This window comes from Nannospalax galili, unplaced genomic scaffold, assembly GCF_000622305.1.
Source record: "Nannospalax galili isolate Female #2095 unplaced genomic scaffold, S.galili_v1.0 scaffold197, whole genome shotgun sequence".
NCBI lineage: Eukaryota > Metazoa > Chordata > Mammalia > Rodentia > Spalacidae > Nannospalax > Nannospalax galili.
Genome location: NW_008339846.1, coordinates 98,295 through 110,241, shown reverse-complemented (window position 1 = coordinate 110,241; position 11,947 = coordinate 98,295).

Here is an 11,947-nt window from a genome sequence, read left to right as displayed (position 1 = left end):
GTGAGGTTTGTGGAGCCTAGCCCTGGGGACAGGCCCTGAGCCCTCTTTCCAGTCACTCTAATCTATCTCCCCTGATCTCACTCTGCCTATTTTCCTCTGCAGGATGTTGCAAGCTCTCACCATATCAGCTTTCAGGGCCACAAAGAAGTCTTAATCTTGTAATGTGCTGTGGCTCTCCAAGGAGACCTCGTCTCACAGCAGGGACTTGCAAGGCCCTTTACAATCTCTCTACGTGGACAAAATGTGGACAGGGCAGATTAATTGGGCATAATGTTGAAGGAGAGGTGAAATATTGGGCCTGGAACCATCTCAGAGGCCCTCAAGACTGACCTGAACAGTGTGCTGTGCCTGCAAGTGCAGGCGGGAAAAGAATCATTTCCCCCTGAGGGATGTCAGCAGCCCGTGCATGCTCATTGCGCACCCTCCTCTCCCACCGCCTCCGCTGCACTGTCAGGGCATCTGCAAACACACAGCCTCCGCCTGCTCCTTTCTATACAATATTTATCACAGGGTTTTCCCTCAGACCACTGGCTGTGTGTCTCCAAAGCTGTGCTGGCCGCTGATAAGTAGAAAACAAACAAACAAACAAAATCACTTTCTGGGCTGGGACACCTGAGCCTGGGATGTTAAACTGGAAAGTGTAAGGCATGGGAAATGCCTCAGTGGCAGGAGGCAAGAGGATTCTCAGGGCTGCTCAGTTACCTCCACACTGCCCAGCACCCCAGTGGTAATGAGATCCCTCCCATTCATTATCCAGCTGCATATGCAAAGGGCAGGTCCAAGCTGGGCAATTTAATTCATAGGTTCCTAAACCCTCTCTCTAAGGTGATACTGGGGACAGTGATGCCTTGCTGAACCCATCTTGTTCACTGAATCACAGTCCCAAGCTTCACCTTGTATGTAACAGTGCAGAGGAAAGAGAAGAGGGATTGCTGTTAGGTCTCTCTCAGGATGGTTAGCTCCAGTGAGGTGTGTCAGCAGGATTACCACTAAAATGAATATGGGGCTTTTTTTTTCAGACCTGTTATATACTTCCTTAATATCTAAAAATCAGAATACAAAGATTTATTTCAATTTTAGAAAATATTTCATTAAATGAGGTAACTCAGGTTCAGGGGGGCAGTCAATGTTCTCACACATGTTCGAACCTTAACATCCAAGTTTGATATGTGTATTTATGTGGAAGTAAGTGCTGTATATGCCAGGAAAATAGAAAGGGGTCCAGGAGAGAGGGAAGAAAAGAGGCTTTAAGGGAGATGGGTGCAGAAAGGAACAGAACACATGTGATAGGGAAGTGGAAAGCCGTCTTGGGGTGGAGGAGCCTAAGTGGGGCTGGGGATAGGGAGAAGTGGGGAAAGTCAAGTAAACCAAGTATATATGAAAATCCAATAAAGAAACCTGATGTTCTGAGAGTTAAATAGGAAAAAGGTTTAAAAATGAATGAAAAAAATCTAAAGAGGAGCTTTATTATAGAAATAATAAAATGGTATTGTGAAAAGAACTAAAATAGGACTTTCCAATAAATTGATCAAATCTCCACCAAAGTATAAGCACAGATACTTCAGAAAAAATCTGGGTATGTCTGGTCTCAGCTTCCTTGAGTATTATTACTCTATGTCCTTATGTGAGAAAATAACTCTGTAAGTTAAACCCCATTTCGTGAAGACACGTGAGCTCATCTGAGTTCAGAGAAGGAATTAAACACGAGCTGTACAAGCTCATCAAAATGCGCCTCTGCGTTGGGTGAATTCCAAATAAATGAGAATTACCTAGGTTTGGACTGTCCCAGACACTGAGCCTGTGTGGAAACCTCACCACCTGCTAGCTGGAGCTCTGTATCACACAGTCATTTGAAATGTTTCTTTTATATGACAAAGTATAAGTAAAATCTTAAAGTCAGTTATTAGCAAATTAAAATTATTACCCCTTTCTTGGGCTGAAAGAAGTTTGCTAATTCATGAAGGGAGGTTTTCTCAGATCCTGGAGCTGAAGTTCTTGTCATCTGATTGCCTTGGCCATCGAGACAATTCCTTTCTCTCTCCTGGCATCTGTGCCTTTAATGAAGTTCTGTATTTCCATTTAAAAGGCTAATGTGTGTTAATAAAAAATAATATGTGACCTATAACAAAAAAATATGTCTTCAATCTCTTAAGACCGTTAAAGATTTCCACTACCAGAAAATACAGAGCTCTCTCCCTTCCCCACCCAAGCCCGCAGCAGGATCCCCAGTCACCCCTTCAGCAGAACCCCAGAGCCTTTGAGTCAAGTGCTGACACTACTCACCACCTTGGGATTCTCTGTGTATGTCAGTTCATGAATGGCCTCCTGTTTGTTCAGCAATGGATAAAAGAACCTGTTTTTCTTACTGCTCAGACTTAACACACAAAGCTGTTCTCTTGGATATCACATTTCCTTCATCCAGTATCTTAGAAAAACACTCACCTTTGATGAAGTTTGACTGCTTATCTGGAATCCAGAACACCGCTCGAGGATGGGGGCAGTTTTGCTCACTGCTGACCCCATTTAGAATGTGAAGAGCTGCTGAGCAGTGGGGGGCATCTGTCTGCTTAGCTAGAGACCTGCGTTCTGATACCAGGATGCAATAGCAGGTCTCCATCGGGTATTGAGCTGCAATACTCTTCTCCATTGCTGTTTTACCAGCAAAATAACTTCCCCTGGTTTAGAAGGTATTAATGTACCATCCTTGGACTTTTCAAAAAATAAGACCTTGACTTTGATGCCATTTGGGATGTCTTTTAAAAATGGAAATCAGAAGTGTGCCCAGTCAACTCAGTGTCTCTCCCCATTGTAACCTGGATAGAAATTACCCTGCTGTCTGTTACTTCTTCCCTGCTCCCCTAGAAAGCCTCAGCCCCACGGCAGCAGCCCCAGACCTCAGTTCTTCGCTTGATGTGTATGCCATTTTCTTAGCCCATATATTCATTTGTGCAAGAAATACCAGCTGTACGTGTGATGACTTGTGGTAGCCGAGTGGTCCGTAGAAAGCACATCACAGGACTTGGCCTTGGTGGTCAGGATGAAGCCCCTCCCCAACAACCTATTAATTATGTGTCGGCAGGGACCTGCACACGTTTAATGAGAAAGGAAAATAGAAAGCATCTCTTGAGGGGCTCAGTAAGGACTTCGGAGACTGTGTACGACCAGATCCATCGCTGTGGCCATTTGGGCTAAAATACACATTTTGTCAAATAAGAAAGGGGAATAACACCAGCATTCCCTTTACGCTTACATGGGATGTACATGATATCCTTGATACCTATGTGTCATCTGTACAAGCAGCATCACCTCCTCTATTTAAAGGTTTTCAGAAGAGCCGTGCCTGTTGGAATGTGCCTGCGATCTTAGCTATTCGAGTGGCTGAGGCAGGAGGAGGGGCAAGTTAGGGCCTCTGTGGGTCACCGAGTGAGCTCCCGACTGTGCCCAGAGCCCCACCTCCCAGGTGACTCTAGAGTCTGACAAGTTGACAGTCAACAAAAGCATCATTCTGGAGTTCCCCGGTCCAGTTGTCACTGTAAGGAGCAGGAAATCTTCGGGCTGAGCTTTGTAAGCCTGTATCCCGCTGCTACGCTTAAGCCACACGGAAGAATAAAGTCACTCCCACAACACGTGTGCCACTATGGCAGCAGTGGGCGTATCTTACCAGGCCAGGGATTATTGTGACTCACAGCTGGGTAAGACTGACGATAGCTTTTCTTCTCTGGCCATTCGCATAGCACCTTCCAGCACTATGAAAGCTAGCCACTGGGATGAAGCTTCCAGGTCAGTCCCCGGCTGATTTCTCTACTACTCAAGTATGCATTATCTTGAGCACTAGGGTCCTGCCACCGAGTTCTGGAGGGTTTCAAAGAGCAATGGTGATAGCCATTAAGGTGTGAGGGTCTCAAGGTGGAAATCATACTTAACACCGTTACTGAGGTCCAGAGCCCTAGACTTGACAGATGTTGAGGGGAGAATCTACAGCCATTCTGCTAAATGCACACGTATACAACCAATTCCCAGTGCTCCATTGTTGTGTCCATTGATTAGTACTTCTCTCAACCCTCACCACAGAAGCTTCTTTTTTAGTAAATGGTGACCAACACAGACCTCCACAACTGGTCTTTGAGCAGAGAATAAGACTGCGGAGTGCTCAGTCCTAAATTGGACACCTATATTACACCCCTCACTCAAAGACTCAGGGAGCCTAGAAAGACTCAGGGAGCCAGAGGTGGTGGATGACTATGAGAAAGGGTGTTTTCTGAACACGACAGGACAGTGGCACATAACGACTCACAGTGGTTGTGACAGCATTCACAAGACCTGCGTATACCGAAGTCAGACAAAATCTCAGCATGGAGCAGGGAGGTGGTCAAGACGCCTCTGCCCTAACAGGAGTTATTGGCAACGGACAACTGCTGGAAGAGGGAGCAGTATTCTTTAGGGACACAATGTTGGGTAATTTGACCAGGCTCCAGGGGATGGCCCCACACCCAGGAGCTTTTGGGGAATGCAAACTGGACTCAGTGGGCTTTAAATAAGAAAGAAGTCACTTTCCTGTCTATCCACAGGTTCCAGAATTTAAATCCAATGAGAAAGTGATTGGTTACTGTTACAACGTGCCTGCCACTATTGCACCAGAGGCCATACCTTGCCAGTCCAGTTATTGATGCGCAAAGGATTCACAGCCAAGTATGGTGATTATTTTTTTCTTCTGGTAGATGCATAGCACCTTCTAGCACTATGAAAACTATCTTGTAGGGCCTTAGTATACAGAGAGAGCACATGAAATTGGTGAGGGATCATGAGGAGGGTGCACATAGGAGATACAAATATATGACATTTGAAAAAAATCAATAAACATGAAAAAATTCAGAATAAAAAATAGCTAAACAATTAGATAAATGAATAAAATAAAATAAAATAAGACACAAAGTTGGGAGAGGAGGGAGGGAGGGTGGATCTCAGAGGCAGTGGGAGACTGGGGTAGGATATGAACAAAATACATTGTATGAAATTCTCAAAGAACTAATAAAATATTTAAAATAATAATGATAGTAAAATAACAATAATGGAATAAAGTTGTAAATCATAATATTTCTTGGGACAGTTTCATAAATGTTTCTGACATTACAAAATTGTTTTCTGAAATTTATACAACATTGCTAATTTCATTTAAAATAGAAACATGTAGAGCACCTATCAGTTCTTATAAGAAATGGCTACTAAAGGGTCAAGGGCAAACTTTAAAGTTATGATTGGTTTTATAGTTAAACCAATAAGAAGCTAAATTAATTGCAATAACTTTTTCTAGTGAATAATTTATCAAATTATAAGCCAAATCCAAAGAAATTTATGGAATTGATATAATGATGCCCCACTGCAGAGTTAAGTGCAGTGAATATAACTTTCTGTTAGCAATGCAAGTATTCAGTTTATACACTCATGAAGAGAAGCTAACAGGATGCAGATGCAACATGAACATATTTTCATATGTACATGTGGATTTCACATGTACACGTGCATTTTCAAATGCACATGTGAATAAAGGGCACCACACTCATACAGATGTGACACGAGCCATTTCAAGCCAAGATCAGTGACTTTTGGGAAACCCCAAGTGGCCCAGATCCCATCATTCTGACAGCATGCCAAGTGTCACTTGATCCTTCATGATCAAAAGGTTCCAGGGACCTGGAAAGAGTATGTTCCTTAGAATTACAAGTTGCCTCTGCTTATGCAAAGAGCCAGCATCTGACCTAAGAATCCAACTATTTCTGTTAGTGAAAAAAAAAATGGACTTTTCTCTTTATTATTTCTCTAAGTTGTTTAGCTAATCATATGACACACAAAAAGAAATCAGGGGGAATCACTCATAATTACGTGGAGGTGCTGAGACTTCTAATGACAAAGGACAGAAATGTGATTAAATGTAACTCACAGAAATGTGGGTTGCACTTAGAGCTCAAGCCCGAGGCTCTTCATGCTGCCAGCACCCCACTCACAGTGGGCAGAAAGGAAGAAAAGACGTGCGAATGTGCGTCCCAAAGACACAGTTTTGCAGGAAAGCATTTCTATTCCTACTTGAAGGTTTCCTAGAGTTTAAATAAACAGGTGGGATATTCTTAAAACTACTTAAAATAGAGATTAAAATAGTGTGAACATGAAAGTAATGCTTTGCTCTGAAAACGTAAAGTTCAGTAACAAACAAAACCACTTCTGACTGCTGCCTATTCCAATGTGGTCCTAAAATGAAAGTGTGAGGCTAGCGAGATGGCTCAGCAGCTAAGAGAACTGATTGCATTTGCAGAGGACCCAAGTTCAGTCCATAACTCCAGTTCCAGGAGATCTAATGCCATCTTCTTACCGTCACATGCATTGTAACCGTGGTGCACTTATAAACACATACACATAAAATAAAAATAATGGATAAATGAAGGACGGAATGGGGGGAAGGGAAAGAGGGATGGAAGAAGGAAGGAAGGATAAAAGGATAGAGGACTCAGTCCAAACCAGAGGCTGCCACACCTGGCTTGGCAAAGCCTCCGGACGCAGAAAGAATTAGGAAAATTGAAGAAATCAGAACATAATATAGACACTGTGTGGTTACTTTCTGTTGCTGTGATAAACACTATGACCAAAATCAACGTGGGCAGGTTAGGGTTTATTTCACCTTCAGTTTATAGTTCCTCACTGAGGGACCCCAGGCAGGAGCTCAGGGCAGGGGCCTGGAGGCAGGAGCTGGAGCACAGGCCATGGAGGAATGCTGCTCACTGGCTTGCTCCCCTGGCCCCTGCTCAGCCTGCTTTCTTATGCAACACAGGCCCACCTGCCCAGAGGTGGCACCACCCACAGTGGGCTGGGCCCTCCCACATCACTCAGCAATCAAGAAGATACCCCACCGACATGGCCACAGGGCAGTCCAATGGAGACAGTTCTCCAGTTGAGCTTCTCTCTACCTGATGTGTCAATCTGAAAACTGAAGCTGTCCACACAGATGCTTCCTCAACATTTTAGCATTTTAAAGCCATGTTTTATATTTGTTGATGCTTTTTAACAAGATGATTTGGAGAAACAACAATTACCTAGACAAAATAAATTTAGATAGTTTATTTAATATTACTCCAAATAAATTTAATCTAAAAAATATATATAATCCAGGTATCAATCAACTACAAGAACATATGAAATGTATAGTAATGAAAATAATGAGAAAACCCTCAAAAAATTGATAAGGGATTTTAAAAAAATTAATAAATTGGCCTATGTAATTTTTTATTTTAAAAACTCAAAAGACACGATAGTCTAAAACAAGGAAGCCAATATTTCTAGAATATATCAAAGATAAAACTAATATTTATATAAAATAGCATGTAAGGTACAAAATTAAATACAAGAAGCCACACACACACACACGCACATGCACACACACACACACACACACACACACACACACACACACACTGGATTATTGACCCTTGAAGAAGGGGTGACAGTTTCAGAGCTCCAGTTAATCCAGCACCTTGTAGCAGGGACTGAAGCCTCAGGCAGGGGTAGTCCCCAAGACTCACAGCCCTTCCTATGAGCACAGAGGACCCCATGGAGTGAGTCTGGGAGATCGGCTCTGAGACCCGTGGGGGAAGTATTACAAAATCATAATTACAATGTGCTTGGGAAGGCTCAGTAGAATATTATGGATTATTTTATTACATTTTCCATACTTTAAATATGTTTTCTTACTGATAAAGATGAACACATGCTTCTATTCATGGGACAGGACTAGATTAATGGTTCATCATTAGGTCTGACTCCCCGTGGTCCCTATTATTCTTTTTATAGACAACAGGGTTAAGCTTCCACTCAGTCAGAGGCAACAATCTCATGGAATTGTCAAATATCTCAGAAACACGCCATTTGTTTGGTAGCTGGTTTTTAAAGTCTGGACTTGTAGGTCATGCGCCTAGGTGGACATACTCCCCTAACTCTTACATTGTATGCTTTTCTCATAGGATGAAGCAAAATGCGGTCGTGTTCAGGGCACTTGAATCCTAACAGTGAGCCGAGGGGCTGGAGCGGAGGGAGCCGGCTCCAGCTCTAACCAGCTGTATAACCGACCAGTGACGCTTGGCTCCTCTGAGCTGTACTTTTCTCAAGTGCAAAATTTGGAAATCAGGCCTAGGGCCTTCCAGACTCACTTCCGGGTCCCAGGACACGGGACGCGGCTGAACTCAGCATCCTTCACAGGGCGGTGGCCCTAGGGTCAGAAAAGCGTTTCTGCTCCTCAGCTGGACCGAGTGGCCCCAGGACGTTGACCTCCGGCGGCCGGGAGAGGGCAGTGAGAACCGCAACGTCCCCGAAGGGGCGGCTGTGGCTCAGAGAGGTTTGGGAATACCCAGAGGCCATCCCGCTGCGCTCTGACCGTCCTGGGAGTGGCAGGATGTGGGTACGGATGGGAAGGAGCTCCCAGCAGACCGCGGGTCCGCCACGTCTCGCCCTTTCTCCTGAAAAGGAGGAAAACGTGGAAAACGCTTGCGACCGCCGTTTCTCCGAAACCCACCGGTTTCATCTACCCCGGACGTGGGTACCGGCTAGTCCCTGCGCTCCGGGATGTACTCAAACGCGCGTTCTGGAACCTACACCGGAATACACGGGTCCAACCCCGCGGTTCCTCGCCCACCTCTGTGAACTTGGCTCTCGGCCAACCGCTCTGAAAACCGTGGGGTTTGCGGTTCCACCCGAGGACCGTCGCGCTTCCCCGTCTGGCCGCGAGGTGGCAGCCAAGGGCCGCGTTCGCTCGGCTGGAGCCCGGCCGCCGGGGCGGGCCGCCTCTTCCCGCCGGGAACCGGTGAAGACCGGCTTTGCTCCCGTTACCGCCCAGGGACCCTCCTGGTTAGCGCGCATCCCGGCTCCGCGGAGACCCCGCGCTCCGAGTCAAGGCGGGGACCCCGGGCGGCCTCCCCCCTGGGCCGATGCTGTAGCTCTGAGCCGCCCGCCGCCCCTTCTCCGCCCCAGGCCCCCGGGGCCTACAGAGGCGGGCGACCTCCGCAAGGTCAGGAAAGAGCAGAGCGGAAAGACACCAACCCCGGGGGATGATCGCGGCGGACTGTAATCTGGGAAGGACCCCCATGTCCTCCCGGAGAGCCTCACTGAGCTGACAACAGCCAGGACACACTGGAACTCACTGTGTACACCAGGCTGGCCTCGAACTCACAGAGATCCGCCTGCCTCTGCCTCCCGAGTGCTGGCATCAAAGGCGTGCGCCACCATGCTTGGTTTACGCCTTTTGTGCATATTCCTGTTTTGTCGTTTTCTTTTTACATTCGTGTGTGTGTGTGTGTGTGTGTGTGTGTGTGTGTGTGTGTGTGCAGGTAGCAGTCAGAGGACAACTTTTGGAAGTCTCTTCTCTCTTTCCATCATATGGGCCACAGGGATCCAATAATTCCCATCATTGGATATGGCAGAAAGTGGCTTTACCCATTGAGCCATCTACCTAGCTCTTTTAAAAAATATTTCTGAAATAGGTCTACCCAGACATTAGCCTGAATTAGGATATATATTTCCAGCATGAACTAGGTTTTATACACATGTTTCCAGCATGGATAAGGGGTGGTGGTGAGGCCTGCAACCAACTTAAAGGAAGAGGCAGAAATGGCTCTGGCTCTGAGTTGAGTCCTTTCCCAGAATTTGATCTCTCAGTATCTCTATTTATTATTATTATTATTATTATTATTATTATTATTATTATTGGTGGTGGTGGTAAGGGTCTCATGTAGCCCAGGGAATTTTGAACTCTATATGCATTCAAGGCTAGCCTGCACTACATGAACCCCCACCACAAACAAACATGGCTTGCATCTTCCTCCGTGTTTAACAAATGAACATACACACAGCACAGCTTGGCTGTGAGTAAAACCCACATGGCCTAAGCAGCAAGGCTTGCATGTAAGCGGGCAGGTGAGCGGGTCCCCAGAGCCCCGGCAGTCGTCTTATCCTCTGAGCCATCAACACGTGTCCTGTGCACATGAAAATCGCCTTCCTAGAGCCTCCCACGGCCAGCTAGAAGGAAAGGACACCAGCAACCCAAAAGCACTGAATCAGAGCCTCCTGCAGACTCTGTGGAGAAATCAGTGCTCACAGAAGGAGCCTGGAGTGGAGACCCAGAGCCTTAGCCTGATCTCAACAGAGCTCTGAAAACCAGCTTCACCGAGGCCTGTTTTACATAAAATGTCTAGGTATATCTGGTGTTCAATGCCGAGTCCTCACTCTGAGACTCGGTGCCAATCAGGTGGTGAACACATTATTGATCCTTTCCCATTGCGTGGGGACCACCCTCCTCCCTCCCCGTAATCTTCAGGCAACTCCTGACACACTTGTGTCACGGAGTACGAGTTTGTATCTGACCAAAATTAATAAACTAGGAACAGCACAGTAGGCGCTGTGTTTCTCTGACCCTTTCACTTATTTTGATGTTCATTCATGTTTAAGCATGTGTCACCAGGTCATTCTTTTTGGGTGCTGGGGATTATTGCATGCACCAGAATCCCCCGCCCAGCTTCCTGATAACCATCCCCTCCATTCTGATAGCCAGTGCTAACAAAGTTGTGGTCAACATAATGTGCCCATGTGAATGTGTGTGTGAGAGAGAGCATGTGTGTATGTGCCAGAGAGAGAGAGAGAGAGAGAGAGAGAGAGAGAGACCTTGAGAGGAGAATGCTTAAGGTTTGAAGAAACATAAACTGCTTTTCAGTTCTGTAGTCCTGTTGGGGCACGTGAAGTGTGAGTTCCTCCGTGTTTCCACGAACCTTTTGCATTTCTAGATTTTCTTCCTTTCTATCTTCTGTTCGACTTGTTTATTTTATATTTCACCCATTGCATGGGTCTGTAGTGTTACAGTCTGTGGTTTTTGTACATGTCTGTAACCACACGATCTCAGCACCGTTACACACAATTATATTTATCTGTGTAAATTTTGTAAGGTGCTTGTTGAAATAATTAATTTTTAAATTGGAGCATTTATTTTCTCTTCACATTCTGGATAAAAAGTTCTTTCTTAGAGGTAACATTTCCCTCAGTCTGCATCTGCTGTTTATCCTCTTAGGAGCTGTTCCCTAAGTAGTAGAAGCTTTGAACTTGATGAAACTCAATTTTCCCATTTTATTTATGGATTGAAGTGTGTGTGTGTGAGTGTGTGTGTGTGTGTGTGTGTGTGGTATATTGGTGTCTCTGTGTGTGAACGTGTGTACCTATGTGTGTGGAGGTGGGAGGTTGACATGGAGGTCTTCATCTATCTCTCTCCATATTTTGAAACGGCTTCCCACTGAATCTGGAGCTCACCAAATGTCTAGACAGCTGGCCTGTCACCTCCAGGGAGCCTGACATCTCTGTACCACCCCCACACCCATGTTAGGGTCACCATCAGGGTTGGCATGGTGCTGGGATTTGAACTCGGGTCCTGATGGCTTGCATGAGAGGCTCTTTCTCAACTGAACCATCACTCCAAACCTGGGTCTGAACACATCTTTATCTAGACAAGCCACAAGGAACCTGGTGTCTTGTAGCTTTACGTTTCCACATTTTGTATTTGGTCTCATGACCCATTCAGAGTGAAAGTGGCCTATGGCAGTTAGGTAAAGTTTAACACTCGGCTTACTCTAGCTCTATTGCTGGCAAACCCATGATGCCACCAAGTTTTCTTTGCTACTTTTCCAGGACTCAATTGTCAGTGTGCATATGTGTCTTTCATGAGCTCTTAGCAACTGTGCACAGCTCCCTTGTCACAGTTCTGCACGATGGGGCACCTGGGGCTCGTGTCCCCCTCTCCCCCACTCCCCTCTTCCCCCACTCCTGCCTCCTCTTCCACCGTCCTTCGCATTCTCTTCCAGCTTCACGTCGGTCTCTTGCATTCCTGGTGTCCTAGTTTGCTGTCTGTTGCTGCAACACAAACACCGCA